This window comes from Trematomus bernacchii, unplaced genomic scaffold (genome assembly GCF_902827165.1).
Source record: "Trematomus bernacchii unplaced genomic scaffold, fTreBer1.1, whole genome shotgun sequence".
NCBI classification, from domain to species: domain Eukaryota; kingdom Metazoa; phylum Chordata; class Actinopteri; order Perciformes; family Nototheniidae; genus Trematomus; species Trematomus bernacchii.
The window spans coordinates 65,369-77,598 of NW_022987528.1; positions in this window are offsets into that span (position 1 = coordinate 65,369).

Here is a 12,230-nt window from a genome sequence, read left to right on the forward strand (position 1 = left end):
GTAGTGTCTCTACTTTAAAGAGTCCTCTCCTGCTGATGTTCAGGTGTATATCAGTATGTAGTGTCTCTACTTTAAAGAGTCCTCTCCTGCTGATGTTCAGGTGTATATCAGTATGTAGTGTCTCTACTTTAAAGAGTCCTCTCCTGCTGATGTTCAGGTGTATATCAGTATGTAGTGTCTCTACTTTAAAGAGTCCTCTCCTGCTGATGTTCAGGTGTATATCAGTATGTAGTGTCTCTACTTTAAAGAGTCCTCTCCTGCTGATGTTCAGGTGTATATCAGTATGTAGTGTCTCTACTTTAAAGAGTCCTCTCCTGCTGATGTTCAGGTGTATATCAGTATGTGTAGTGTCTCTACTTAAAGAGTCCTCTCCTGCTGATGTTCAGGTGTATATCAGTATGTAGTGTCTCTACTTTAAAGAGTCCTCTCCTGCTGATGTTCAGTGTATATCAGTATGTAGTGTCTCTACTTTAAAGAGTCCTCTCCAGCTGATGTTCAGGTGTAATATCAGTATGTAGTGTCTCTACTTTAAAAGAGTCCTCTCCTGCTGATGTTTCAGGTGTATATCAGTATGTAGTGTCTCTACTTTAAAGAGTCCTCTCCTGCTGATGTTCAGTGTATATCAGTATGTAGTGTCTCTACTTTAAAGAGTCCTCTCCTGCTGATGTTCAGGTGTATATTCAGTATGTAGTGTCTCTACTTTAAAGAGTCCTCTCCTGCTGATGTTCAGGTGTATATCAGTATGTAGTGTCTCTACTTTAAAGAGTCCTCTCCTGCTGATGTTCAGGTGTATATCAGTATGTAGTGTCTCTACTTTAAAGAGTCCTCTCCTGCTGATGTTCAGGTGTATATCAGTATGTAGTGTCTCTACTTTAAAGAGTCCTCTCCTGCTGATGTTCAGGTGTATATCAGTATGTAGTGTCTCTACTTTAAAGAGTCCTCTCCTGCTGATGTTCAGGTGTATATCAGTATGTAGTGTCTCTACTTTAAAGAGTCCTCTCCTGCTGATGTTCAGGTGTATATCAGTATGTAGTTGTCTCTACTTTAAGAGTCCTCTCCTGCTGATGTTCAGGTGTATATCAGTATGTAGTGTCTCTACTTTAAAGAGTCCTCTCCTGCTGATGTTCAGGTGTATATCAGTATGTAGTGTCTCTACTTTAAAGAGTCCTCTCCTGCTGATGTTCAGGTGTATATCAGTATGTAGTGTCTCTACTTTAAAGAGTCCTCTCCTGCTGATGTTCAGGTGTATATCAGTATGTAGTGTCTCTACTTTAAAGAGTCCTCTCCTGCTGATGTTCAGGTGTATATCAGCATGCACACTAACCTATACAACACTTCCCCAAAAAGCATAATAGGGTCTCTTTAAGATATCATTGAGCTTGTTATCCTCCTCTGACCCCATGAAAACAACGTGTTGCCTCTGGTTGCATGTTTTTCCATGTATTTATCAGCTGTAATAATGAAGAAGGAACAGCTTGACTCCTTTCTTTTGTCGGCCTCTGCAGCAGATTGACTTCCTGTCAATAATAAACCCCAATACAGTCCTTATCTCGCCCGATTCAAAGAGCTTGTGTCAAAGCTGCGAACACAGATTACAGGACGCACTCACAATTGAACACTGCGGATCAAAGTTGGGAGCTTTTTTTATGTGCAATTATTTGCTTTCTTTGGGACACAATGGAGGGAGATATGAAGCGGATAAAAGTGTTTACCAAAATGTTACGAGAACCCACACAGAGAGGGGGAGAGAGAGGGGGGGGGGTAAAGCTGGAAATCTCACACCCCGGTGAGCTTCAGTAAAACATGGAAACATTTCTCCTCTTGAGTTTGTCGGAGCAGATGGGACGTCATAAAGTCATACGATCAAAAGAGGCTGAAACAGGACGCGATGTTTCCTCTAATAAAACACTTCAGTAAAAAAAACAACTCAAAGCTTTGAACAGAATTACCTTTGAAAGTAACTTAATAGATAAGACAATCCTAAACTGATTAAGGATATTAAATACATGAAGTGTATTACCGTCAAATCCAGTTTATTTACTGTAATACATTACATTTAATCAAATAGATAACAATGATTGTGTATTGTTAAGAAAAGTAAGCATGATTGGATTATTTATACCACTAAGACACAGTTGATATTCTGTTAAAGCATTACTAAAGTATACTTTATACTAATTAATGCCATTTTTACAGCATGACACACAAATAAAATGTGTTTATTCATCTTTAAAGTCAATTATTTAAACCTCAAATGTCATATTTATATTGTTGTATAACAGTTTTTGGGTTAGGGGAAACTACAAAAATGGAAATACACTGTAAAAATGTGTGGAAAATTATAAATACAATGATTAATATCGGCTTTATTTGAAAGAAAAGGAGAGAAAAATAACCAATAACATGTTTTTTTGGATCTTTGAGTGCTTATTTACTTAGGGGAAAACCTCATAGAGTAGATTAAAATAAAAGACATCTGTTGAATGTTTAATAAAACCCTTGTAAGTATAAATCCCCGCTATAATGAGTCACAGTTTTGGATGAATGGCGGTGACGTGGCGCTGCTCCCTCCCTCCTCTCTCCACTGGTTTTATATGTTATCTACTCAGGAGGAAAAATCCATCTCAGGTGCTCGAGCGGCGGCGCAGGGACAGATGGTGCCATATGTAATGATTACAGAATCCCCACGTTAAAATACTTTAATTACTAAGTCAATAATGGCTGCAACAATTGCCGCAGCTTTAGTGTAAAAACAACAGAAGGCAGAAGGCAAACTTTGGGCCAATGTTTAACCAGAACTTTGCATTAGAGCCGGACACGAAAAGGCCTCCATATGTGACCGAGGTGCGGGTAAGAAACCTCCCCTTTGGTGCGTGGAAAATCACTTTAAATATATATAATGGCAATTACAACCCAAAAGAATATGAATGGATGATAATCTGATTTTATTTTACACTTAATTAATTATTATATATATATTATATATTTTATAATATGACAGACATTTTATTGTAAAAAAAGATATATATGAAAAAAAAAACAGTAAATAAAAACAATATATGTATAAAATAGTAAGTAAAATACAAAATAGTGAATTTATATATCAAATAATAAAAACAAATTTTGAAAATAAAATTGTAAATATATATAAAATAAAAAATGTAAAATGAAAATTGTAAATATATATAAAATTAAAATTAAAAATACTAATACAAGTACCTCACCTAAAAGTCTGAAAACACATGTTGAATAAATAAATGAAAAATAAAATGTTAAGGAGAAAAATGTGTCGTCTGATTAGATTAATGACTGCTATTACAATCATGAATCAGAAAATGAAAATAAATAATTTAAAGCAATTCATAAGTTATTTAAATCCAAAAATAACGACGTATTTTTGTAATAATTAATGTTTCTTTAACTTTTCATTTGGACATTTTAATGTGCCTTTAAAATTACATTTGGGAGGCGTGTGGCACAGTGGGTTAGTGTGCTGATCTTCTTATCAGAGGATAGCATGTTCAAACCCCACTGCAGTCAGCATGTCGTTGTGTCCCTGAGACACTTCACCCCAAATTGCTCCTGTGGGGATTGTCCACAGTATTGAGTACGTAAGTCGCTTTGGATAAAAGCGTCTAACAAGTAACATGTAATGTAATGTAATGTAATGTAAGGTTAATACAAACTAAATCGCTTTTTTAATTAATAACTGCGGGGAGATGCATTGGTAATACATAAGTGTAGTTCTCCAGATGTTCACTAGAGGGCAACAAACTCACATGTTAAACGTTTCTGTGTGAACCATGAGAGGAAGAGGGAGCAAACCCAGATTAATTGAACAGTCTCTGAACAACTGGATTTCAGTGCTAAGAGGTCAAGGTCTCCATTCACAAATAAAGGACAGGAAATCATGTATTGATTTTCAGGTTTGCGAAGAGATGTCACATCATTTTGAACTCTTATCAGAGAAGATATTTCAATTATAATGAATGTTCTGTTACGCTGTTAGCCCAAAGCATCGTTAACTCTTCCTGTATGTTGGAACAATGCTATAGTTTAATTTCAGGTTTGACTATAAATCTCTGAGCAGAGGACACATTTTTTATCCTAATATCCGACTGAAAATAATCAAAACTTTTATATTTCAATGTTCAGATTACATTTCTTTTACAGTTCACTAGTTTTTAAAGTAAGCCTCCCAACCCTGGCTGACATGAATGTGATATGATCAAAAGCACCATTAAATATACATAGACCTTATAGTGACATGTGTATTATACTATACCGTAAGAACATAATATAAACACTAGCGTTTCAATCCTTGTGTGAAAAAAGGGTTTTGCTCTGTTGGGATTTTTGAATGAATAAGTGTTAATATAAGTACCATCTTCAGAGTGCCTCTCCATCACCATTCATTCATGCTTCATATAGTGCTGACCTTTCATAACGCAGTCGCACTAACGAGTGGCACACTTGATAAAAGCACGAGCTGCAGATAAATATATTAAAAGTATTATTAAAGCTGCGTCATTGTGGAGTCAACACATAACGGAAACTCTTCTTGTTTTGTAGAAATATCTCTGCAGTAAACACAAAAAACTGTCTTTCAGAGAGAGAAATACAGGGAGAAAAAAGGAAATAAGGAATTAGTATATAAGATATAGTGAATTACAGTTAATCAAAAGTGTATAAAATGCTGTAAGAACCCACTAGGTGAATCTCCCAGATGTGTTTGCAGCTCTTTCAGGTAACATCTACATTTTAAAGTCACCATTTTATTCTCATGCAATCATTTTATTATACTCCCCTTTATACGCCCATACAGGTAACTAGTAACTGTAACCTAGCACATTAAAGTAAGCCTCCAACATACTTGCCAACCTTGAGACCTCAGAAATCGGGAGCATTTCAAAACCACCGCGGGGTGGGGGGGGGGGGAGCTGTATGAGATTAACATTAACATGCTTATTGTTGTTGTAAGGGCACTGCCTTGCGGCCTGTAGCACCATCCTTTATGGAGCATATGTGAAGGACAGGAGTGAGCAGAGGGTAGAGTTGTCGATTCTTGTTCTGTTTTCTGTGACTATTTTCCCCACCCTCTCAGACTTTCAGTTGCGCGCGCTACGAAAGAGACGCGCTACCACGGAAACCAAACAATGGTGTCGCTGTATTAAAGTCCGAGTGGAAACAGTCCTGAGTAAATCTGATTTAGTTAGAAATCGGGAGAAATGCGGGAGAAATATGACCCCGGGAGGAAACCGGGAGAGGGCAATGAAATCGGGAGTCTCCCGCGAAAATCGGGAGGGTTGGCAAGTATGGCCTCCAACCCTATTAATATCTGACTTTTAATGATTTGTTTTGCTATATTATCATTTAGTGACTTCAAAATGCCTTCGTACAGCAACAGATAAGACAATCCACCGCTGTGAATACACTAAACTAATTAGGATGCTCTTTTTATTATTATTCATGAATTCCTGATTACAGCCATTTTAATTACCCATGCTTCTCTACATCTGTTTCTTGCTTTCATGGCTTTTTTTTCTGCTATCTCTAACCTGTCGTTGATTAGCTGAAAGGGTCTCGAGGGATAAAGGCATAAAGGGGCAGCGGATACATTCTCGTTACCAGGTGTCGGGCTTCGAGGCTTTTGCAGAAGAAAAAAAAAAAACCCGGACTTGACACTTGTTGGGGGGAAATATATTCCATCACCCAGGAGCTAAGAAGTCATGCCGGTCATTCAAACGACACAAAACGAATAATTATGCGAGGCAAAAGCAAAGCATTTAATGAACATTTCTTGCATTTCAGCTTAACGTATGCTAGACACATTTCTTCTTAGCATCCTTGTCGCGGGATGCTCTTAATTAGCAGCGGCTCGTTAGCTATATCTCCCTTTAATTCAAGACGAATCAGCCCTCTTTTCATTGTCCAGCTTTGAAGAAAAGGAAGCCTTTCTTGTCCTTTACCCCCTTTTTCCTATCTTTTTTTTTCCTGTTGAAGGTTTTCTTTGAATTGGCAGATAAAGAGGCCGGGGTAATGAAAAGACCCGCGCTCACCAAGGACCCAGGAGCCACCTGATAAATTGGCTTGTTAAGAGGAGAAGGATCACTATGTGGCATATTCCCCTCCCATTCACTCCCAGCAACACAGGTGCAAAAACAGACAACAGACAAATGGAAATCAATCAAATCGCGCTATAGCTGGTGTATTGGTATACAAACACTCACGGTAGGGGAGGGGGGTTGATCAATTCAATTTAGCCTGATTGTTGCATGTGGAAAAACACACACATGAAGGCGAAAAATCAAATGTTTCACAGGGCAAACACACATCCATCCCAAGGCCAATGTCTCTTGTGAAGGAGTGAGGGGACAATGAAAATCTGCGGATAAAAGGTGTGTGTGTGTGTGTGTGTGTGTGTGTGTGTGTGTGTGTGTGTGTGTGTGTGTGTGTGTGTGTGTGTGGGTGTGTGTGTGTGTGTGTGTGTGTGTGTGTGTGTGTGTGTGTGTGTGTGTGTGCCCTATTACCCAGACAGCACCAACATTGTATGGGAGGATGACTCGGTGCGGTGAATACAAGAGGACAGTGAGAGCGCGTTTGATATCTGAAGGGAAAGACAGAGACAAAGACAGAAAGACAGACATGATGGGGGGAGAGAGATGAGGAACTGGAGGTAAATGGGGGAGGATGATGGAGGATGGAAGATGGGGGGGGGGGAGGGAGAGTATAAAGGGTCACACTGACACATCGCCTCTTTTCTGTCAGTCTCCAAGCAACTCACAATAGAAGGTCAGAGAAGAAGGAGAGGAGGAAGACGACAATACAGAACATACAGAATACTCCTTTATTCAAGCGCAGACACACAGCAGACACACACACAGCAGACACACACACACACACACACACACACCAGAAAGTTAAATATAATATCTCCGAGTAGAAATACACATCCAGGATCTGTAATTGGGTTTTTTTTTTACAAGAGTGAAAGTTACAGTAATGATGTGAAGATGGGGAATACAATAGTGTACTTTTATATATAAAATAATCAGGGATCCTAGGGAGAGAAACTATTTTTAGCCTTTGCAGACCATTTACATGCACACATTTAACACACCACAGGAAAGGGAAAACCCCTGTACCCCAAACATGTAACCAGGAGGTCTGCAGTGAGTGAACCTTGCATTTTATTCCTAAAGAAGGTGAAAGTCATAAATGAAATGACTTAAAAAGAAAAATCTTCACATGGACCTTAGCCACGGAGGGCAATTTGGAAAAAGGAGTGTAATTATGGAGATTAAAAGTAAAAACGTTGGATATATATTTTTTTGTATTTCACTGCATTTATCTGACAACTTTAGTCACTCTCCAAATGAGATTTTAGCACACAAAACATACAAAGAGCTTAACAATTTAACTGCCCAACCTCTCTCCTTACTGCTGAAATAATTTGCCGATTAATCAATTAGTCGATTGACAGAAATTAATTGGCAAATATCCCGATAATTGTCAATTTTCCTGAAAAAACAAATGTAAAGATTTGCTGATGACTAGACCATATATAAAGGTCCCATGTCATGCTTTTCCGGTTATTAGAGCCTCGCAGATGGGGGTGCTGCAGCCCCCTCAGCAACCCCCCCCTTCCCGCGTCCATTCGCGATGTCTCGCTGTCTCGCAGACCCCACGCAGCAAGCAGGAAATGAACCCAGCTCACACTGTCCGCTCCTCACAGCAGCGAGCCGCGCAACGTCCCGCCAACACGGCACCCAGACCCCACGCAGCATTCTCATCTGTTTGTCATTACTGGTGTCATTTTCTGGTTGCTAACAAACGCCATTGCAACACATAATCACTGATGTTCCGCTGTAACGGTGGTGGACTCATCAGTACAGAGTGGGCGAGCTGACCAATCAGAGCACAGTGGGCTCACAGGGAGGGGGGGGCAGGAGCTCAAACAAGCCGTTTAGGACAGAGAGTGAATACACATACTATACAGAGATGCTGTATGAGAAACCAATGTGCGTTTGGAACATTGAACAATGTAAATCTATTCTAGTAGACCTCAACAATGGAAATATGATTAGTAGAAATGGCCATGACATGGGACCTTTAATGTTTTTTTTTTATTAAAACGATGATTTTCTAATACTTTTATACTGTAAATGTCTCCGCACTGTAGAGAGCATCAGTTGAAGGCAAGATGGTGTTTTTTCCCCAGATATTTCTTCAATGCAACTCAAAGATGATGCTTCTTCCTTTAAGTATCAACAAGTACCCTCTCTTCAGAGATGTGCAGAAAACATGGCTGTTGTTCGCTCAAGGACGAATAATGAAGAAAAAAAAAATCATAGTTTCCCCCCTCAGTTAGTGTCAAAAGAAAAAGTTGCATTTTCTTTTTATAGGTTTCCCATCACCGGGTTCAATGCCCTGCAGGGCAGGCTGAGATGTATTTCGTATGCATTAAGTGGCATTCAGAAATGGAAACAATTTGCTCAAGGTTCAGGGGGCGAGGCTTCACAAAAAGGATTGTCTGCCATTCATGTGACAGCCCGTGAACAACAGGACTCCCCACGCCCTTGGACTGAATAAGTGAATGCCCTCTTATTCTTACATTCATATGATCATACCTGTACAGTACAAGTGTCCCCTCAATCCTTTAGTTACTTTAAGCTTTAGTGGAAGTTCATCTTTAAAGAATATTTTGTGGATTTGCTAGAGCTTGGCCTGGTCAAACTATTAGGTGATGATTGAAGAAGAGACACTAAAATTCAAGTGGATTTTAAAGAGTGTTTAAAGAGGCCCTCTTATGCTATTTTCCCTTTCCTGTAGTGTGGTATATACTGTAGGTTCTTCGACATATAAATGGTCTGTTAAGGTTAAAATCACAATGTTTCCTATGGAAGGAGTTTCTCTAATGCTGCGTTCACACCGGACGCGATGCGAATATCTTAAATCTTAACGCTCGAGTTTCACCGCGGCTGTCAGCTGTGTTTACTCGCATCATTCAAACAAGACGCGCTGGGGGGCTGCAACTACAACAAAACGAACATATTTTACCCTGATTTAATTGTAATACACGTTTCAAAATGATGCCGAAGTGACAACATACTGATACCGGTTACATACAGACGGCAGGCGAAAAACCTTTTAAAATGCGTGTTTTCTAAATGGAGATCGGCTAAGCTAACGCAGTATATGCTCCGACCGTCCACACTCACAACAACGGCCTATACAGACATAAATAAAGCAGCGACTGTATTCGCCATGAGACAGACAGTCTGTGGTTTGTACTTGTTTAACTTGTGTCTAGTTTCTGAACAGATATGAGGAGCTGTGAGCTCTGAGTGCTAACAGCTAACGGCGGATGTTTTGGTTTTGTGGTTCAACGTCAGTGACGGCAGGCACATTGTTCGTGATTGATCTCCTGAGTCTGGTGGACTTGAAACGTATAGGATAAGATAAGATAAGATAAGATAAGATAAGATAAGATAAGATAAGATGGACCTTTATTAATCCCCGTGGGGAATTTCAGTAGTTTAACAGCAACAGGGTAAGAATGAAAAACAGGACAACAGATTCACACAGATTAATACAATTTAAGATAAAATCAAAGATCCAAATTAAAAATGATAAAATGACTATAAAATAAAAAATGAATTAAAATGAACAGATATACGTATTGACCCCCACACAACAACACAGACTATAACACCCCTTGTTGTTAAATAATAATAATAATAATAATAATAATAATAATACATTTTATTTTTAGGCGCCTTTCATGACACCCAAGGACACCGTACAAATTGTTAAAAAATAAATAAATAAAACGCTAATAGGCAACAAAACATGATAAAAACACAAACAGGAAATCATGGAGGAGACAGTCAAGTGGACACAAATGAAACATATAATAGGGAGCACTACAGTGAGTAGGCAGATTTGAACAGGTGGGTTTTTAATTGGGATTTGAATATGGTGATTGTGTCTGACTGTCGGATGTGCGGGGGGAGAGAGTTCCAGAGTCTGGGAGCAGTGCAGCTAAAAGCCCGAGCACCCATGGTGACGAGGCGTGGGGTGGGGACGGTTAGCAGACCAGCAGAGGAGGAGCGGAGGGAGCGAGACGGGGTGTACTCCTGAAGAAGGTCAGCCAGATAGGGGGGGGCCAGGTTATGTAGGGCTTTGTAAGTGAGCAGTAGGTTTTTGAAGTTGATGCGGGATTGAACGGGGAGCCAGTGGAGTTGGATGAGGATGGGGGTGATGTGTTCTGAGGCCTTGGTGCCGGTGATGATCCGGGCTGCAGAGTTCTGTATGATTTGTAGTTTGTTGATGAGCTTGGTGGGTATGCCTGAGAGGATGGCGTTACAGTAGTCGATGCGGGACGTGACAAATGCATTGACCAGGATTTCAGTGTTTGATTGAGAAAGGGATGGGCGGAGTCTGGAGATGTTGCGTATGTGGAAGAAGGCAGTCCGGGTGATGTTATTTATGTGAGGTGAAAATGAGAGGGAGCTGTCCAGGATGACACCAAGGCTCTTAACTTGGCCAGAGAAGGGGATGGAGTAGCCATCAATGATGAGGTTGGAGGCAGGGGAGGATGAGGTTTTGGAGAGGGTGGTTTTGGTGCCAACCAGCAGGGCTTCGGTTTTGCTGCCGTTGAGTTTTAGGAAGTTCCTGCTCATCCAGTTCCTGATGTCCTGGAGGCAGTTGGTGAGAGAGGTTGGGGGGAGGGCAGTGTTGGGTTTGCTGGAAATGTAGACCTGTGTATCATCGACATAACAGTGGAAATGGACATTATGATGACGGAGGATAGTGCCAAGGGGGAGTAGGTAGATAATAAACAGGAGTGGACCCAATACTGACCCCTGAGGAACACCATGTGAGACAGTGGAGCAGCTTGACCGGTGGGTGCTGAGACGGACATATTGTTTTCTGTCTGTGAGGTAGGATGAAAACCATGAGAGTGCAGTACCAGTGATCCCAATGTCTGCCAAGCGTTTGATAAGCAGTGGGTGCGAGATGGTGTCAAAGGCAGCTGTGAGGTCAAGGAGGATTAGGATGGTGAGCAGTCCAGAGTCAGCTGCACGGAGGAGGTCGTTGGTGATCTTTACCAGCGCTGTTTCGGTGCTGTGCTTTGAGCGGAAACCCGATTGGAAGGGTTCATGAAGGTTGTTTTTGTCCAGGTGTTGTTGAAGTTGGTCAGCAACCACTCTTTCAAGGGTTTTTGAGATGAAGGAGAGGTTAGAGATGGGCCTGTAGTTATTCAGGTCATCTCGGTCAGCTCCATGTTTTTTGAGTGTTGGTGTTATTGCAGCAGTTTTGAGGTTTGGCGGTACAGTTCCAGTTGCGAGGGACGAGTTAATGATTCTTGTGATCAAGGGGCAAGTAGAGGGCACACAGGCTTTAACGAGGACAGTGGGGAGTGGGTCAAGCTGACATGTAGTAGGTTTGGATTTACGGATGAGCTCAGTGATGGAGAACTCAGTAGCTGTCGAAAAATTGGACAGGGTGGGGATTAGCTGGTGACTGGTGGAGCTCAGCCACTGTGGGTCGTCTTTGGAGGTGCTAGATGCAGCCAGTTGCAGGTGGATGGTGTTGATTTAGCTAGTGAAGAAATTCAGAAAGTCATTGCAGTCATCAGATGAGATGTCTGTGGGGAGAGTTGTGGGAGGTTGAAGTAGGTGTCTGACGGTTGAGAAGAGGTTTCTCGTGTTACCTTTTCCAGAATACCATACAATACAATAATAAATACCAACTATGTGCAATATGTGCAATATATATATATATATATGCCGTTAAAAACTGTGCAATATACACCTGGCTGCTAAATCCTCAGAACTGTTACAGGATGTGTATTTTGTAAAATGTGTAACTTTTTAATTATAATTCTTTTTTTTAATCTGTATTACTTTTTCATGCATGCTTCTTAGCATTACGCTGTCTTTGGCTATTTTCTGCTGTAACAATATACATTTCCCCTCTGTGGGACTAATAAAGGTATTCTCATTCTGATCGGGTCACACACACACACACACACACACACACACACACACACACACACACACACACACACACACACACGCACACACACACACACACACACACACACACACACACACACACACACACACACACACAGATCCACTGCAGAACTGACTATTGTATCACATTTTATAGATAACATTTGTCCTGTTTCATATGAAAACCTTCAAGACGTGGACACTTTT